The 18,478-nt window shown below is 37.0% G+C and overlaps 1 long non-coding RNA gene across 1 annotated transcript in view; it reads left to right on the top strand.

Annotated features, from left to right (window-relative positions):
- Positions 1–18,478, top strand: part of LOC135320284 (uncharacterized) — a 262,059-nt gene that overhangs the window by 185,546 nt on the left and 58,035 nt on the right. The window lies entirely within an intron of this gene.

Below are 18,478 nucleotides of genomic sequence, written 5' to 3'. Positions count from 1 at the left end.
ACTAGGATGACACAACTTGGAGAAGCAACATGCCCCAGAAATTCTACACTTTTGATTTCTCTGGTGACAGTATCAGTTCCCCACTTCATACAGCCATTCAAATGATGTATTTCATCCTCCTTCCTCTCACTTTTTCAGTTTGTATTCAGATGTATGTAAATGACACATCATTTTTGAGCAGTTCCCAGAGGGGACTGAACATCACCTCGCTCTTCAGATTCCTTCATGTCCTTCTTTCCTTTCCTTTCTTCTTTTCCCCTGTCCTCCATCTCTCCCTCCCTACTTTCCATCTTTACTTTCTTATTTTGTCCATCCTTTGACAAAGATGTATTAAGTGTCTCCTATGGGCACTGGACTCAAAATACAGAGAAAAAGCACAGGCTTGGCCTGAACGCACTTGGGGTCTGAGTGCTTTCTTCAGTGGGTACGCAAGGCTTGCATAGTAAGAGTCTCGTGAAATCAAACTGGATTTGTTTAGCAGATTCTTTACTGTGGTTGAGGTTTTGAAAATTTTGAGGACCATGTTCAAAGTCCTTCATAGCTTTCCAAAGAATTTTTGGAAGGATACATTTACGTGCAATTGGTATGCTTCTCATAAATAATTCCTACCTGAAGACCAGCTCGATTGCAAAGTGAGTGAACTCTATTAGCTTGGTTTGCATTCTTTCATTGTACTCATGTGAAAATGAACACAGTTTTCAGAATATTCTTCAATTCATATTTTCACAGCCAGAATCATCTTTGCCCTAGTCCTACTTAGTGTGTTCTTCTGCATTTTTGTCTCGCCATTACACTGTGCCTCCTTTTCTTGTCCTTGTGTGTCTTGGGCAAGGGATAAGTGGAAAATGGGAAGACGAAACATTCAATCCGGAAGAGTTGTGATTTTTCTATGCATAGTCTAAGATTTTTTTTCTTACTGATTTGTAAGTACATGAGAAAATCTGATGATGTTAACTCTGTGCTTATATTCAGATCCTCTAACATCAAAATAAATTTTTGTAGCTGCATCTCAGCTTTAGTGAGCTGCAGTTGAGTGATGCTGTCAAGGAGCTGATTGATTCATTTTATAAAGTCCAGTGGTTTTGTCTTTGCAAAATTTAGGTTTACTGCCAGTTGTGCTTATTTTTCCCTCAGAAATTTGAAATGGCAGCTGAATGCTTTACTAGGTTTCCTAAGGGCTTTTTATTTCTGGGATAGCTGCTGGGCCATTAAACTAGAACAAGAACTACCATTTGGCAAGATGGTCACTTCATGAGGTTAGGGAGTTGGAAAGTTCCATTCTTACTTTGCTCCAGGCAATTTTGCAGTCGTAATAGACTTTTATCCTTTTAGGATGCTGTTCATCTTCAAAAAACATGCTGCTTATGTCTTAATAGCTTCATTTGACCCAGGAAGGGATATTTTGCTGTCTGAGGATAGAGTCAGAGGGCCAGTGGTCTTTGCTGGACCACAAGAGTAGACAAGCAGTAGGCTTGCCCACTGTCCTGTCCATCTATGGTTTAGAAACCAGACATCTTCTCCTGCCATGCTGTTTAGACTTGGAATCATTTGTTAGCCTCAAGCTCACAGAGCTACTCTGAAGTCAGTAGAAGGGGAATTTCCTTCTACTTTTTTTTTTAATCTGCATACTCTCTGGTCTTTCTCACATAACAGGATGGATGACAGTGAAAAGAACATCTGTTTTATTTCATTGCTCTCACACTGATCACTTTCAGATGTTAAATTCTGTTTCATCTTGTTTTAACTTCAGGATTTTCCATTTTCTTATTTTATTTTTATTTTTAAATAATAAATCTATAACTTATCAGTGTTCTAAGGAATATTAAGATATTTCCTTCAAAATCATAAAGATCCCAGTAGATTAAAATATTCACTGTGACCAATAACCTAGATTATTTTTGCAAAGAAATCAGTAGGTATTAGAAAATTATTACATGATAAACTGGAGGCTATATTTAGAAATTATGTTTAGGCACCATTAACTTCCTCATCAATTTCAAGAATTAAAATACTTTCTGTACTATACATAACATTTTACATCTCCCTTTCTGACAATAATAGCTTTTTTTTAAATTAATAATGTACAACAAAAAGTAAGTGTAGAAAAGTAACAACAAAATAACTCACCTAAAACATATAGAAGAGCAAAAAAGAAAGTAAAAACCTCAGTCACATCAGTTTTCAAGCATGAAAATAATTGTTTAAAACAAAATGTTGACTATGCCTTTTTATGTTAATGATGTTACTTTTTAAATAAATTATACATGCTCAAAATTAGAGCAAAGGTACAAAAAAAGAACTCTCATCCAAATTACAAAGAAGAAAAAAAAAATTTTAGTAAGTGGAATGAAACTACAACTTTTTTCATTCCAAATACCTTCTTATTAATAGATATAAAGAGAAGGATATCTGGAATGGAGACAATTTTACAAAAATAGGATTATACTATGTAAGTGAATTTTAAATAAATTCATTAAATTTTATTTAAATGCAACAGGAGGAATAAAAGAGGTAAAGCTATTTGCTAAACTTCATTCCTCAGAGGTAGTGACACTCCCAACAACTTTGTTAAGCTATAACTGACATATAACATTGTGTAAGTTTAAGATGTACAACATGTAGATTTGATGCATTTACATGATCACGAAATGATTACCACCGTAGGTTTTCTAACACCTAGATGATGTTACATCATTACCTTTTTTTACAGTGAGAACATTTAAGATTTATGAGATTTGCAACTTTCAAGTACGTATTACAGTATTATTAACTAGAATCACCCTGCTGTACATAAGATCCTCAGACCTTAACTCATCTTATAACTGGAAGTTTGTACCCCTTTGACCAACATATCTTCATTTCCCCTAGGCTAGCCCCTGTAATCACCAATCTACTCTCTGTTTCCATGAGTTTGGCTTTTCTAGATTGCCCAGATAAGTGATAGCATACAGTGTTTGTCTTTCTCTGACTTATTTCACTTAGCATAATGCCCTAAAGGTCCATCCATGTTGTCCCAAACCAGAGGTCATGACTTTTGACTGATTTTAGCCCTTGAGGAAATTGCCTGCTAACTCTGAAGGATGCATTTGCTTATCTCTTTGCTTTGTGATTTATCATCATTAGGCAAGATCCATTGACTCCAAGTTATGAAAGAGGATTAGCTTCCTTATGCCATATATCACCCTCATCTCCTGTATTTGGGTTTGTTAAAAATCAATTTTTTGATTACTCATATAATACTTTTAATAATCTCCAGAAGCACAAGTCTGTTTCTTTATCAACTTAAGAAAATATCTCGACTCCCCGCCACGTAAAACAAGGAACTTAGACCCTGTATTTCCCTCCAGCTCTATGTCCCTCTTTGACCTCTCCCTTTCTGTCCGTCATAATATCACTTTTATATTGTCAAGGTATATAAAATCCATAAAAGACATTCACAGAATCAAGGAATGTGGCTTCCAAAGTGGCTCTGGTCATGGCCCTGCCAGTGAGGAGGGAGGGTAAATGGGTAGAGCAAACTTACAGGTGCTTTGCTCCAGGCACCCATGACTTCTGCCTATATTTCGCTGGGAAATGTTTAGTGGTGTGGTCTTACCTAACTGCAGGAGGGGCTGGGATGAGTGATGATCTGAAGCATCTGGTTTGTCTCTCATTTTGCCTACATGTGCACACACACGTGTAGGATCTGTGCTTAGAGGTGGAAATGCTGGTAAAGCAGTGTCTGTTATTTCTGTTAGGTAGGTATTGCCGAATTGCCCTGCATTTGGGGTTCTCTCATTTGAAATTCTCGCTCACATTGTGTGAGCCTGCCTGTTTCACTGTATCTTCAAAACAGAGAGGCTTACGAAATGTTGGGGTTTTGCCAATTTGAGAGATGAAAATGGTTTTTCAGTGTCATTGAAATTGGGATTTCTTTTATTTGGAGTGAAGTTCAGCATATTTTATATGTTTAATGTCCATTTGAATTTCTTTGTCTATGAACTGCCTGTTCATATCCTGTGCCTACCATTCTTAATAGGCTACTGGTATTTTTCTTAGTTGTAGGATCACTTTATGTGTGGGAAAGACAGAAGTCAATGACTACTGTGGAGCATTTGTCAATAGTGCACAAGAAACTAACATACTTATTGCCTTAAATGAAGGTTACCCATTTCAAACACAGCCATTTTTTATTTAAGATATAATTTTCCCTGGTGTATTTGGACTTTAAAATTTTACCTTCAGTGAGGCACAAATGTGGGGAACAGGGAGTCCACATTTCTATACATAACCTTCCCAATGTAGGAGGAACTAGCTTTGCCTTTAATTCTATTTCACCTTAAATTTTGTTTGCAAAGAAGCACCTTTGATGCTCCCCCTCTATGTCTGGAATGAAGACAAGAGAAACTAAAATATGTTGAAAAAGTTTCCCACTTTCTATTAAGGAGAATCTAGATCTGGTGTGGGAACGAAAGGAAATAACTTTAAATACTGGCAGACTGATACTTTCCCCAAATTTAGAAAATAATCTCCATTAGGGTCCAACAGAAGTCAGAACTAAGGCACAATCATTAGTGGAAAAGAAATGGTAAATTGCAATGTATTGAAGACTCCAAAATTTGTACTTTAAGGCATGACAATTTTGAAATTATTTATTATACAATTATAAATTAAATGTTATATTAAAAAACCCTAAAATTCATGAAGATTATTTTAATGACATAAAAAGAATTGAGGGAAAAGAAGTGATATTAAAGAGTAAAGTTATTTTAAAATTGACATGTTTACAAAATTAATTCCTGTGTCTTCAATCTGTTTCATTATCTTAAGTCAGTGTAGTATAATATTGTTTTATTAGGTAAATTATTTCTTTATGCTGTTATATTTTACCAATAAAGAGGCAATTTCATTTAATTGGCATCTGTTACATCCTGCATCAATTATGTAAGGCTTTTGAGGACTTTATGCACTAATAAAAGTGTGAGGAAAACTGGAGTGGACTTCTAAACAAAATGCATTGCTACTATTGACAGAATGGAGACACTATTACCATTAAGTGCTTCCAGTTAATATAAAATAGTAATAAGATCATAGAAATAAGGAAATACTATTGATACAAATAGTATAATTAATATTGTAGAAATAAAACAATCTATTTCATGATCAAATGACTGCATGAAATGGTTAAGTCAGAAATTAACAGATGTGGAAGAATGCAGACATTGAACTTAATCTAAAAATAATGGTCATGGGCTTATAAGCATTGTTATAAATTTTTGCCTGAGAATAGCTAGGTTACTGAAGTAAGATTTTTATACTTGACTATAGAATTTCCTCCTTAGGTTTAAAAATTTTTTTCTGATATATTAAAATTCAACATGAAAATTCAAGAAAGATATTTGATAATTGTGAAATTAGTGAGAAAGATGACTATATTATTGGAATCTCAATACATCATCATGCAATGTATTTATATCCTATTTACCTGGACAAAACTCTTTCCCATTGTTTAAGAACCAGGACAATTGGAGTGAATTTTATGTGCTCTTACATCATTAAGGGAAATGAATTAGCCATTCATTTCTGGTTCTAGTTCTTTAAGTGATAAGATAAGCAATAAAAAGAATATAGAGTATAAAAATATCAAATGTAATTTCTCAGGCTGCAGATAATATCATTCTTTTACATGTTTTTGAGAGCCAAAACTGACATGGAAGAAAAACAAGTAGAGCATCGTAGCATGTGCAGTAACAGCATCATCTGGGTAAAATACGGTTTCTTTAAAAATATGTTCTTAAGTCACTGTTACATTTTATTAAAACCACTTTCATATAGATGCTTCAAAAAGTCACAAAAATTTGATGAAGAGATGAATTTCAAACATGGACTAATGGCCATGAACCTCTTCTGGTTTCTGATCTTGTGATTACATTCCATTCTGTGGTGTATATTTCCAAGAAGATGATCAAATTCCCAAGACCTGAATTACTCCCCTACTCTTTGGTTTGTTACTTTGTCTATTCTTGATTTAGAAATGATGCCACCACTGTTTAAGAAAGCACACTGCTGACTTGGGAGAGGAGTTTTATGGCTTCTGACGGTGCTGTGTTTGAACATCTCTCTTAGCTTGTTTCACATTCTGCCATAAGGTTTAGTTATTTGTAATCTTCTCATCCTCATTACTAAATTGTAAATTCATTTAAGAAAGGTACTGTGCTTTAAGTCATTTTTTTAATCACTTGCCCAAAATGGCACACTGGTTTGCCTATAATAAATGCTTGAGTAGGTTTTCTTGACTTGCATTGCTTGAGATACATTCAGCTGGCTGATGGTATTGTGGAGATATTTCATTGCTGGCTCATAATTTTTGCTAGAATTCTAATCGGCAACACACATGCCATAGTGTGGGGCACAACCCTCAGGCAATTGGTATTATTTGTGAAAGAGACTGTAGTACAATTTTATTTGTGCATTACGAACTTTTTCTCTTCCTTCCCTGCCTTATTCTGAGATGTTAAGGAGTGAAATATGCAAAAACTGAGAACAATGCAGAGTTTGCATATATTTGTAATAAGAATAGAAAGGAGTTTTCATAGCCACAAATTGGATAATTAATGTCAAAGTTAAAGCCTACTGACTTCTTTCTTTCTTTCTTTCGTTCTTTTGTTCTTTCATTCTTTCTTTCTTTCTTTCGTTTGTTCTTCTTTTTCTTCTTTCATTCATTCAATGGAGACCTTAGAACAGAATCTAATGGGAAAGGCAGATAAACTAATAAGCAAATAAACTAATACAAATCATTTATTTGAAAATTGAGAAGTTTTCGATGAAGGTCATCATCAGTAGGAAGATGTGAGATGGACTAAGTTGGGAGGAAACTGTTTCTGAACAGGATGACAGAAGGCCTGACTTAGAAGATGTTCCAACTATGGCTGGAAGGGTGAAAAGAGCCAGTCATGGGAAGGACAGTGCGGGAAGGGTCGTCTAGGTGAAGGTCAAGAGCAGAGCTTGTGTAGAATATATAGGAAATAATCAGTTTTGAAACTGAAAGGAGACCAGATATTTCTATTTTACTTCCACATATTCAGTAGCTTAATGACAATTCTTGGTTCATAAGGAAGGTAAACAACAATATACTGACCATCTGCTGTATGCTAGGCTCTTTTCCTGATGCTTTACATTTCTAAATGGACATCTTATGAATACCTCATATTCTGGAAGCTTACCAACAAACTCACCATCTCCCCATTTCTACATGCTTCTTTTGACGTTTCTTGTATTGATGAGGAACAACTACCATCTGTTCTGTTGTCCAAGTCCTGATCCTAAAACTCCCTCTAGATCGCCTCATGTCCCATACCTCATCTGTCCACATATTTATTCATTCTGCTCCAGAAGTACATTCCTGTCTTGTCTCCATCCCTTCTGCTGCTCCTCTCACCAGATCCTACCCACAGTGTTGAATGTCCTCTTCACTGTTCTCTCTTCCTTAATTGTACCCTCCTCCAATCCATCCATCTCTTGAGAATAATCTTTTCAGAACACGTATGACATCAGTTCTTTGCTCAGAATGTGTCATTGGCTTCTCATCACCTTTAGGGAAAAAAAATCCCCAAATTCCTTGGCACGACATACCAGTCTCCTCATTCTCTGGCCCTCGCCTACCTGATCAGCTTACTTTTCTATAACTGCTCTTTAATTCCTCTTACAAACCTCTTGCATCTTTGTGTCATTGACGTTGTTACTCTTTCTTTCTAGGATGTCAGCCTTAAGTTAGTATCTCTCATAAATGCCTATTTGAATCCTTTAAGTCTCAGCCCAAGGTTATCCTCCTTGTGAGGAGTTCCTTGACTCTTCTAGGTATTTCTGGACTTCCATCCCCTCTCTTCCCACTGCACGTTACATTGACACTGATGACCATATTCTATTATAATGATTTATGAGTCTGTAACCCTACAACCTGCACGTCCCCTTGAGTGCAAAGTCGGCCTTTTTTTCTGTCTTCTCAGCTCTTGTGTCATCCCTGAAATACAGTAAATGCCCTATAAAGTTGGTTGAACAGTCTAACTTGACTAAACACTTCTCCATCTTCTCAGCAGCTCCTCTCTACTATGACGACGATAATCCCAGGCTTAGATATATTAAATTATTAGTAAGTAGTAGAGTTAGCATTTGGTATCAGGATTGTTTGATGGCAGAGTCATTAGTTCCTCCTTACAGGAGACTGTTCCTTTATGGCTGACTATACTTTTACTTAACTAATAGATCCCTGAGGACATTGTTTAGCTTAGCTTCAGGAGTTCCTGAACTTCACTTGACCATATCTGTCAGGCAAATCAGGATGGAAGCAGATGGAATCAATAGGCAAGTTCCGTCTCATGCCTTTACTCCTTTCCACATAGTCTTATTAGTTCTGCCAGATTCTGAGAATATGTCACTCTTCCTGAACCCTAAGAGGACTGTAGGTGGAGGAAAACATCTTTTGTTGTTGTTGTTGTTGTTGTTGTTGTTGTTTTTGGTGAGGAGGAGGTAATGAGGCTTATTTATTTCCTTATTTATTTTTATAGTGGTACTGGGGATTGAACCCAGGACCTCATGCAGGCTAAGCATGCACTTTACCACTTGAGCTATACCCTCCCCCCCAAAAATATCTTTTTAACTGGTCATCTCCCCTGCCCTTGTCTTATTTATGAACAAGCAGAGCTGTGGTGAGGTGGATACAGACAACAGAGACTTTAAATAAATAATTCTTTAAAATGGTATTGGTGATATTTGCATCAAGCATTTTACAACATAGTTCTTTCCCACAACTATATTTAAGTTTTTCTGAGGTTACTGCCTCAGTGGAAACAACCACTTCGGGAGATGCAACTTGAGGAGTTTCTTAACACAAGTACTAATACATCTCTCTCAACTGAAGTAAACACTGAGGTCTTTGGTCTTTACCAGTGTCATTAAAGAAAGTGCTCAGTCTTGTCAAATATCAACCAGCTAAGAAAATACTTTGCTCACTGAGAGATGAGAATTAACTGATGAAGGAATAAAGCAACTGTTCCTTCTAATTAAAAAACAAGATTCAAAAATAGTCTATTTTTTTGAGAACTGAGAGCCTATCAATGAGATGACTCTAATATCACAAGCAGAAGGACCACTGAAAGAACTTACATGCATATTGGCTATGAAAAAGGACAGCTAGCCTAAATCTGTCTAGTAAAGTGGCTACATGGGAAATATTAACATTCACTGATTCCCTGTTTGCTAAACTCCTGAAAGGAATTTGTGTGTGTGTGTGTGTGTGTGTGTGTGTGTGTTCACAGCTTTCCTGTTGACATGCTGCAGCTGTCCTTCACCCATTACCATAGAGCATCCCTCAGAGTAAAGCTTTAAAGTTGTTTGAAATATAAGAAGCAGATCAAATTGACTGGTATTAAGTACAAAAGAGCCAAACAGAATTTAAGTAAAACAATCTGGTTGTGCCAAAATGTGGAAGATGACAGTAAAACACACATGTGCACATGTCCTTATATGCACACGTGTGCAGGTGCTTGCACGCACGTGCACACACACACTTGAGGGTGGAAGGTAAGTTGTAGGAGGCTTGAAGGGAAATGGACTTAATTTAATTCATTTTACTAGAACCACTAAAACAGTAAGGATTTCTAACAATCTCAAATTCTTCCCCAAATCCCAACCTGAAACTTATTTTGTCATCCCTATCAGAAAAATATCCCTTACTTCTAAGTATCACGATACTTACAGATTTAATAGGCAGGATTGAGTTTGGAAATGGAACTTCCAGATAACATTTACTTCAAAAATAGTACTTTTAGACTTTAAAAGTTTCATATACATGAGCAGATTATAAGCAATCTAGACATTAATAAACTTACACTATGTATGATTCAGGAAATAACAGCAGAATTAGTGATGGTCTTAGAATCCCTATGGGAAAAAGACTCCATAAAGACAGCTAACTTTATTCCTAGCTGAGGACTGCTTAAATATCTATTTTCAATAGTTTAAAACTAATTTCCACATTAATATTTCACTAGACTTAATGAATTGAAGCACCGTGTTATAAATTTAATTCAACAAATATTCATTGAACACTTACAGTCTTTAATTAGTTGGAAAGTGCGACCCTTCAACATTCTCTAAATCATTACTCTGAGGTAAAATAGTGGTTCCCAACATTAGGATCTCTTAGGTAGCTTTTTCAAAAATCCTATTTCCCAGGCCAGACCCCAGCTGAATATAATAAGAATTCCTGGGGCTAGAACTCAGGCATTAGCATTTTCTTGAGCGCCTCTGGTGAGTCCAATGTGCGTCCAAGCATTGAAAACCATTTCTCTTTCTTTTATAATTTCTGCATGAGGTATCTAACACCTCACTTTGGAATTTCACATTTTGGGGTATTGGCGCCTTGGCTTAAACTTCAGTTTTAACATGCTATTATAGAAGGGATGTAAATTAGCTTTTATTGTTCTTCTCTAATCTTGTCTCTGAGATAAGGAGAATAAAACCTAGGGGGAGGAAACTTATTCCCAAAGTTTATAGGCTGGATCTAAAATATGTATTAGTTTCAGTATAACTGTTACTCATTTGAAGTCTGAACTTTCTGCCCCAGATTCTGAAAAAAAAAAAAAATATATATATATATATATAAAATGAAAATAGTGTTAGAGGCAGATTTGGAAAGAGAACCCATAGTTTATACAGTTTGACATTATATTGCACAAAAATAAACTAATATAGTTATTTACTTTCTCCGTTTATCAATGTGTGAGAAAAGGATGAATCAGGGAAAAAAAAACTTTGAAAAAAGGACGTGGAGATATAGCTAGACTTAATGGGATTGAAATGGGAAGCTTAAAAACCTCAGAAAGAAATGTTTATACTCCAGGTGCACTGCTTGCCTCATCAATTTATGATCGCATGTTCCTAGCTTGCACTTAATGTAAAGAATGGGTGTAAATTCATGTCATAACGCTTGTTTTCAGAACTTAGAAAACAGAATGACCTAGTTACCTGCTACTCTGCTGGAGCCCTGGGATGTTTCCTGTGCCCGTCCGAGCTTTGCTAGTGTCCTTTCTAAAAGCTTAAAGCTTGGAAGATCTAAGTCAGTTTGAGAGTGAATCTTACAAATAGTTTGTTTATAGAAAGGGTATGTATCTTCATGGTAAAATGTCTGAGGAGGATAATTTATTTCCCTTGTGTCTATGAATAATTTATTATTATTCAAGATGACTCACCGAGGAGATAAGATTGAATTACTTACTGTGTTCAGCTGGCCTGATTAAGCCTCTGCGTGAGGAAAAAGAAAATATGTGAGTCAGAATCTGGACTAGGAAACTTAGATTTTTTTTTTCTTTGATGTTTAGCATGTGAACTAGGTATATGCCATGTTTGGAACTGCCCTAGCACGCTGAACTCATATTCTTATAATCCATGTCATTTCCCTAACAGTATCGTAACTAATCATAACATTAAAAAAGAATGTTTTTCCAACAAAATAGTATTTGATTTTCAATAGAGGTCTGTGTGCTTTGAGAAAGGGCTTATACAGTCCTGAAATGATCAGTAATAGAATTCTCATTCATACACAGACACACACAAGTGAGATAATACTGTATATACAGTTTGGGTCAAGTTGACATCAATATTTCAATCGTTTTGATACCTATAGTTTTACATATTATTTTTCTTCACTTTATATGTGAGATACAAAAGAGATACATGTGAAAAATATTTTGACTCAGTACTTTCAAGTAGTTGAATTATATTTACAATGTATTTGTTACTTTAAAATCAAAGAACTGAAAATTGGCCACCAGGCCCTTGCCGACCTGGTCTCTGCCCGCTCCCGCAGCGCACTGACATGCCCGCCGCTCCACCTCTCATTTACTCCACGCCCAGCTTACTTTAATTTCTGCCCAAGTGCTACAAACCATTCTGCCTCAGGCTCTTGCAAATGCTCCCCCTGCGAAAACATTATTGTCCACCCCCACTCTCTTTGCTCACTTTTAAGAAACACGTTTTCCTCTTTCATCTCCAAGGGGGAAATCATTTCTTTGGAACAGCATCTTTTGATCTCCAGAGTGGGTTTATTTCCACTGTGTTATGGTCTCCCTGCCACCTGCACTTTGTAACACGTGGCATGAGTCAGAGTAGTCATGTGATTGAACATTTTCCAGCCAGACTGAAGGTTCCATGAGGAAAGGGCTGTGCTTCACAGGACACTGATAAATGACAATATTAATCTTCTCTAACCGATTGCAGTTTTATGTGGGCTTTATGAAGAGGAGGCCCTTGTCTTTCTTATTCTCTACTCCATTCTTAGCCCCTTGGTATCGAATATGGCTTATGGTATTCCTTCAATAAATGATGGCTCAATGAATGAATGAATATAGGACTGAAACTTTTTAAATTTTAATATGGTGAAGAGTTGTCTCTTTTATCTCTTCTGTCAAGTTTTTAAACTTTCATATAGCAGGTTTATTTTTTTTTAATTTCTAGTTCTTTTGATATTTGCATATTAGGTGTACTGAAGAGAGACTTGCAATTCATGTCAAGTTTTACTCCTGGAATCTCTTGTAAAATTGAGACTGCGTAACTTGATTTGTAAGCAGGAAGGCTTCACTCATTTTGAATTGTGATTGTACCTTAGCAGCTCAATAGGAAGATATGGTTGTAAACGTATCTGTTTAATAATTAGTAAAAACAGAAAGTCAGAATTTGAGAGCTGGAACATCCATAGGTTTAATTTAGCACAACCAAGACTTGAAAAAGAAATACTTAGAAATGATGAACAATTTACTCAAGGTCATAAAGATAAATTTGCTATAGAAGAAATTTTTAATTCCAATTTCTTGACTTCTTTTTATATTGGACAATACTCTGCTGTTTTCCTACATTTGAAGTATCAGATTTTGAATGAGGCCAGGCCAGATTTGTTCATTTCCCTTAAAGTGCAGTTAGAAGACTAGAATAGAGGCATCCAGCAAGCAAACACAGCACCTTGAAATGTGACCACGGAGCCTTGTGTCACTTTGACTGTGGTGCGGCGTCCATACCTGACAAACTTCCTTTTTCTGGATCTCAAAATGGATAACTTGCCTGTCTGATTGCTAACCTGCCGCGCACATCTCTGTGGGTACTTTGCCTGGCAGCCCTGCAAACGGCCATCTCTCTGCTTGGATCCTCCTTCCCTAGCAGGCCCAGAAGTCTGTCTTTCCAATCCTGCCCCACAGAATCTGGCGGGACCATGCGAGGTTTTTACCCTCCTCTATACTGGGACTCTGGCGCCAGAGTCGGCAGTGGTCCACTTGAACTGTGAGCTGTTGTCCTCACCGCTTGAGATTCAGGGTGGCCTCCAGTACGTGGCAGTAGGTGTTCAAAAGGAATCAGAAGCCACACAGGTCAGGTTGTCTACAACTCAGGTTTACATTTTAATACACCCATGGCATTTTGCCTATCAAGGGAATCATCCTAGCCATGAATACTCATGCTTAATAGTGGCTAGAATCCTAACATTTGAGGAGGCTTGAGGAAATACTGAGAAGACTGAAAAATTAGTAGAAAGTGTTTTGGAACCAAATACCCCAAAATCTCCTGGATGTGGATTATAACATAATACATTCTAACACATTTGTCCCTGATTTTCTTCCCATGAGGGAAAGGGAAATTCTGCAGAAACTGTAGTGTTGAGGAGGACAAAAAACAGAAGCTTGAAAAGGATTTGGGTTGAGCACTGGCTCAGAAGATGCCCAATATGACTGTCATTAAAGGAAATCTAAATGATTGGGAGGATGCCGTAATTGGAAGGAAAACGCAAACACGGTTCTGAGAGGACTATTGATTCTCTGCTTTCAGGCTGTTCATCTGTTTAAGACGAAATGTGCCAGCTACGCCACAGAACACCAAATCACCTTGGAGTTGCTGCCTCGGCAGTGGCATGACAGCTAATAGAGACAGGCTTGCATTTTCTCCTGAAGTCTTCTATCTTCCTTTAGTGTCATTGAACAAGGGCTGCTGGAGTGTCAGGAAAAAATATTTATTGCTCTTCCATATGTCACTGCCCTCCTGCCAGTGACATGTGTACTCATCAGTCAAACGGAAACTACCCACCATGTTTGATTTACTGCCGCTGAAGGAGATCTGTTGGTGGGTTCCTCTAACATAAACCATTTTGCTAGGAGATGAATGCTCTGATTTGCATGCAGCTCATGGCAGTTACATCATTAGTTTTCATGATAGATCAGGACTAAACGTAAGAAATGCAACTCGCCTTTTTCTCTGTGGGGTCCTGCTCTTTTCCTTTCCCCTCCTCCACCTTTTCATTAACTTTCTCCTTGTTGTTCAGTAAAGCATTATTTACTCTGTGCCTTCTCGGGAGCCTGTAGATGATTAAGTGATGAAGTTTTAGCAGTACGGAAAGAGGGGCTTCAAAACATGGAAAATGACTTGAATAGAAACAAACTTCTCGGCTTCCCAGTGGATTTTAAACAAACATACGATGGTGAACCTGCAGAAAAATAAAATTGACTTTTTTCACTGACATCTCTGTTCCACTTCTGTTCTGTGAGAGATGCAGAGTAAGAAGGTTTTCACAGCTCTCAGAGTTGCTCAATGTTAAGTAAGTTTTGTAATATCCTATAATTCGACTATATAGAATTCAAAATAGATCTGTGTTAAGTGACATTTTTGTGCTATGACTAAAAACGTTCTATAGGCATATAATTGAATCTGCCTGGACTTGCCACACCTGATTGCCACACTGGTACCTGTGATGATGGCAAGATTAATGACTGAGAACAGCCTCTTTTATTGAGGTGCAGCTTCAGAAGTGGGAAACGTGTTATTCAGATATTTTTTCCACATCCCAACATCTTCAAGACGGCTCCTGAAGCATGTCAAATTCTGTTTTACTAGTGCCTCTGCAAAGAAAATATTTTTCCATGTAAAAGAAGAAAGGATCTTACCGGTAATATACAAAAATGAAACCTTTGGCATTTTCCAAAACTTAGCCAATATATTATAAATATTTCACAAAGTTTAAAGTTAGGCAAGTGACTGATGTGGGTCTTGAACTTGTATCAATAACAGATATTCTAAAGACAGACAGAAGAGGGGCTATCAGTGATCTCAATGTCTAGAGTGGTCTGAATATTTCGCCGTCAGATTGGACGCAGACATACTATGCTCAGTTACGACGGGAGCTAAGCGCCTTCATTGCATGCCCGCTGGGTCACGTGCTAGACGAGCTGTCTGTCAAGGCTCCTTAAGTGTTCCTCTTGTTGGCACAGGTCTTTACCTGAATTTTTAACTTCTTACATGTGCCACCTCATGGAAGCTTAGTTGAAGACCACTTGCTTGAAGTCTCTAGTGACCAATTAGGGCCTAGGGTACTTTGATTCTAGAATTTTCTGAGTCCTCCTCAGGGTACCGTTTCACCTCAGGTCATCAGGAATTGGCTTACAACCAACCAGTATGTCTGAAGTGGCATTTGGACAATAAGCAAGTGAATGATTACTTGTTATCGTGAGTAGGACATATAAGGAAGTTCAAATTCCAGTTCCACCTTTTTTATCTGTGTGATGTTGAATAAAGTATTCAATCTTTCTTATCCTCTTGTTTCTTCTTAATATGGTTGATAAAATGTGTGAAACACCTAGCAAAGTGTTGGGCAGATAGAAATCAGTAACCAACACCAGCTGTTACTGTTATAAACAACATTTGGCCCTCTAGAAATTTTCCAATGGTAGACCTTAACTGCTGTTCAAGCCACCTCTGAGCTATTGAATGCACAGGTGGAGTGAGAGAATTAAGAGCAGGATGCAGGGAATATTTACTTGGTGAATCAAAGTAGGTATTTGTTCACATGTGTTGGGAGAAATCCATGTAGGCAACAAAGGAAGCTTAGGGAGCATCTAGTCTGAAGACTGAGGCATAGAATAGAATTCTGGGCATGTGAAACTATACTACTGTGTGCTAGAAATGGAGTTATGTTAATCAAAATGACCTGAGCCAGCCACCATCTTGCTGGGAGACCTACCACTGCTGTTGCTAGGAATATTGGTAGAAGGTGTGTAGCTCTGTGTGTCTTAATGGTAGACTCTGTATTGTTCTGCTTTTTAAAAAAATTTCCATCATACGTTATTACAAGATATTGAATATAGTTCCCTTTGCTATACAGTAAATCCTTGTTTATTTTATATATAATAGTGTGTATCTGTTAATCTCAAACTCCTCTAATTTATTTCTCCCCCCCCTTCCCCTTTGGTAACCATAAGTTTGTTTTCTATGACTGAGTCTGTTTCAGTTTTGTAGATACGCTCATGTGTATCTTATTTTTCCACATATAAGTAATATCATATGATATTTGTCTTTCTCTGAGTTACTTCACTTAGTATGATCATTTCTAGGTCCATCCATGTTGCTGCAAATGGCATTATTTCATTCTTTTATATGGCTGAGTAGTATTCCATTGTATATATACACCACATCTTCTTGATCCAGTCATCTGTCAGTGGACATTTAGGTTGCTTCCATGTCTTGGCTGTTACTAATAGTGCTGCTGTGAACATTGGGGTACATGTATCTTTTCAAGTTAGAGTTCCCTCCATATATGCCCAGGAGGGGAATTGCTGGATCATATGGTAAGTCTGTTTTTAGTTTCTTAAGGAACCTTGATACTGTCCTCCATAGTGGCTGCACCAGTTGACATTCCCACCAACAGTGTAGGAGGGTTTCTTTTTCTCCTCACCCTCTCCAGGGATTATTATTTATAGGCTTTTTATGCTGGCTCTTCTGACTGGTGTGAGGTGATACCTCATTGTAGTTTTGATTTGCATCTGTCTGATAATTAGCGATGTCGAGCATCTTTTCATGTGCCTGTTGGCCATCTGTATGTCTTCTTTGGAGAAATGTCTGTTTAGGGCTTTTGCCCAACTTTTTATTGGGTTGTTTGCTTTTTTTTGTTACTGAGTTGTATGAGCTGTTTGTATATTTTGGAAATTAAGCCGTTGTCAGTCACATCATTTCCAAATATTTTTCTCCTAGTCCATAGGTTGTCTTTTCATTTTGTTTAAGATCTCCTTTGCTGTGCAAAAGCTTTTAAGTTTTCATTCTGCTTTTATAATTATTGGTATTTTGGGGCTTCTCTGATATTGATTCTACCAATAGTTCATTAAAAATGAGGTAGCTGATGCCGCTTTAACAGTACTCCTTCTAAGTTGGAAATGTACTCTTTCAAATTTTTCAATTTATGACAGCATATATGTATAACAACAAAGAAGAAAGATGATACCGATAAGAAAATTTTCCTGCAATTTTCTACTGAAATAATAATAATTTTGTATTAGTTAAGTTACTTATTCTGGAGAGTAATGCAATAGATTTTTAAAGCTTTCTATGTATATTGCCTTTTCAATCATGGTAATTATGGAATCACTGAATACATATTTCATCTATGGTGGCAACACATTTCAGAGTTCCAGGTGCGATCTTATTTATTCTGTTTGTTTTACTTTCCTTCTCTCTCATTATACTTCACAGCTTTGAAACAAATATTTGTATGATGGTGATAGTTTGTCACCCTCTTATAGACATTTTACCAAGAAACAAACAAAAAATGCCCCTGGAAATACCGTAGAGAAGCATAACAAGCATTTTAATATAAGCAGCAGAAATTCCTTTTGACTACACAATCCTTCTTATAAGAACTTCCATTGAATAATTTAAATATACATGGAAACTAACCTTGAGCCTAAAACTTATGTGATCAAGATCACAATCTTAAAGTAAGCTTTGTGTCTCATGTCCAGTTTTTAAGCTACACATACACAAGGTCACACAAGCATACGCATGGCTGGGGAGTATATTCTGTTTCACCATCTTTTCTGGGCTGTTTTTGAGAGATTATCCTCTTCTCATCTTGGAGAGATTAAACTATTAGGGTTAAATAGGCATCTTAGAAATAGACCATCTCATTGATCATGATTAAAATCTTTAGCCACTCCAAATCTAAAGGCTTTAATTCGATCTCTTTCTCTGTTTCACTAGCTTTCATGTTGAGTTTCTCATGATCCCAAGGGTATGTCTAATGCCCTTGTGAACCAATTAATCCAGCTCTCTCATAGCTTCTGACTGCATTCAGGTATCCCCTTTTCAATGTGGTGTGCTGTGGTCATTAGGGGGATTATGTACCACAGAGTAGAGATGGACTGGGTCATGCCCTTCCTTACCATTTGAACAACACCTCAGAAAGAAACCTAGCACTACTATTGCTAGGGGTTTTGGTAGAATGTACTGTGGTGTGTAGGTGTATGTGTCTTGAGATTTGTGTGCTGTGTGTCTTACCAATGTTAGCAGTGCCATCTCTGGAGGGGAAGGGCTATAGAATTACCTCATTTTACATGGCCTAAACCTAAACCCATATGACATACAACTGCTTATCTAGAGCTGCATTTATTAAGGCAAGGAAGTTCCTTCCTTCATGGGC

The sequence above is a fragment of the Camelus dromedarius genome, chromosome X (genome assembly GCF_036321535.1).
Source record: "Camelus dromedarius isolate mCamDro1 chromosome X, mCamDro1.pat, whole genome shotgun sequence".
In the NCBI taxonomy this organism is placed as follows: Eukaryota; Metazoa; Chordata; class Mammalia; order Artiodactyla; family Camelidae; genus Camelus; species Camelus dromedarius.
The sequence above is the reverse complement of the archived record's forward strand: the minus strand, read 5'-3'. Positions and strand labels throughout refer to the sequence as shown.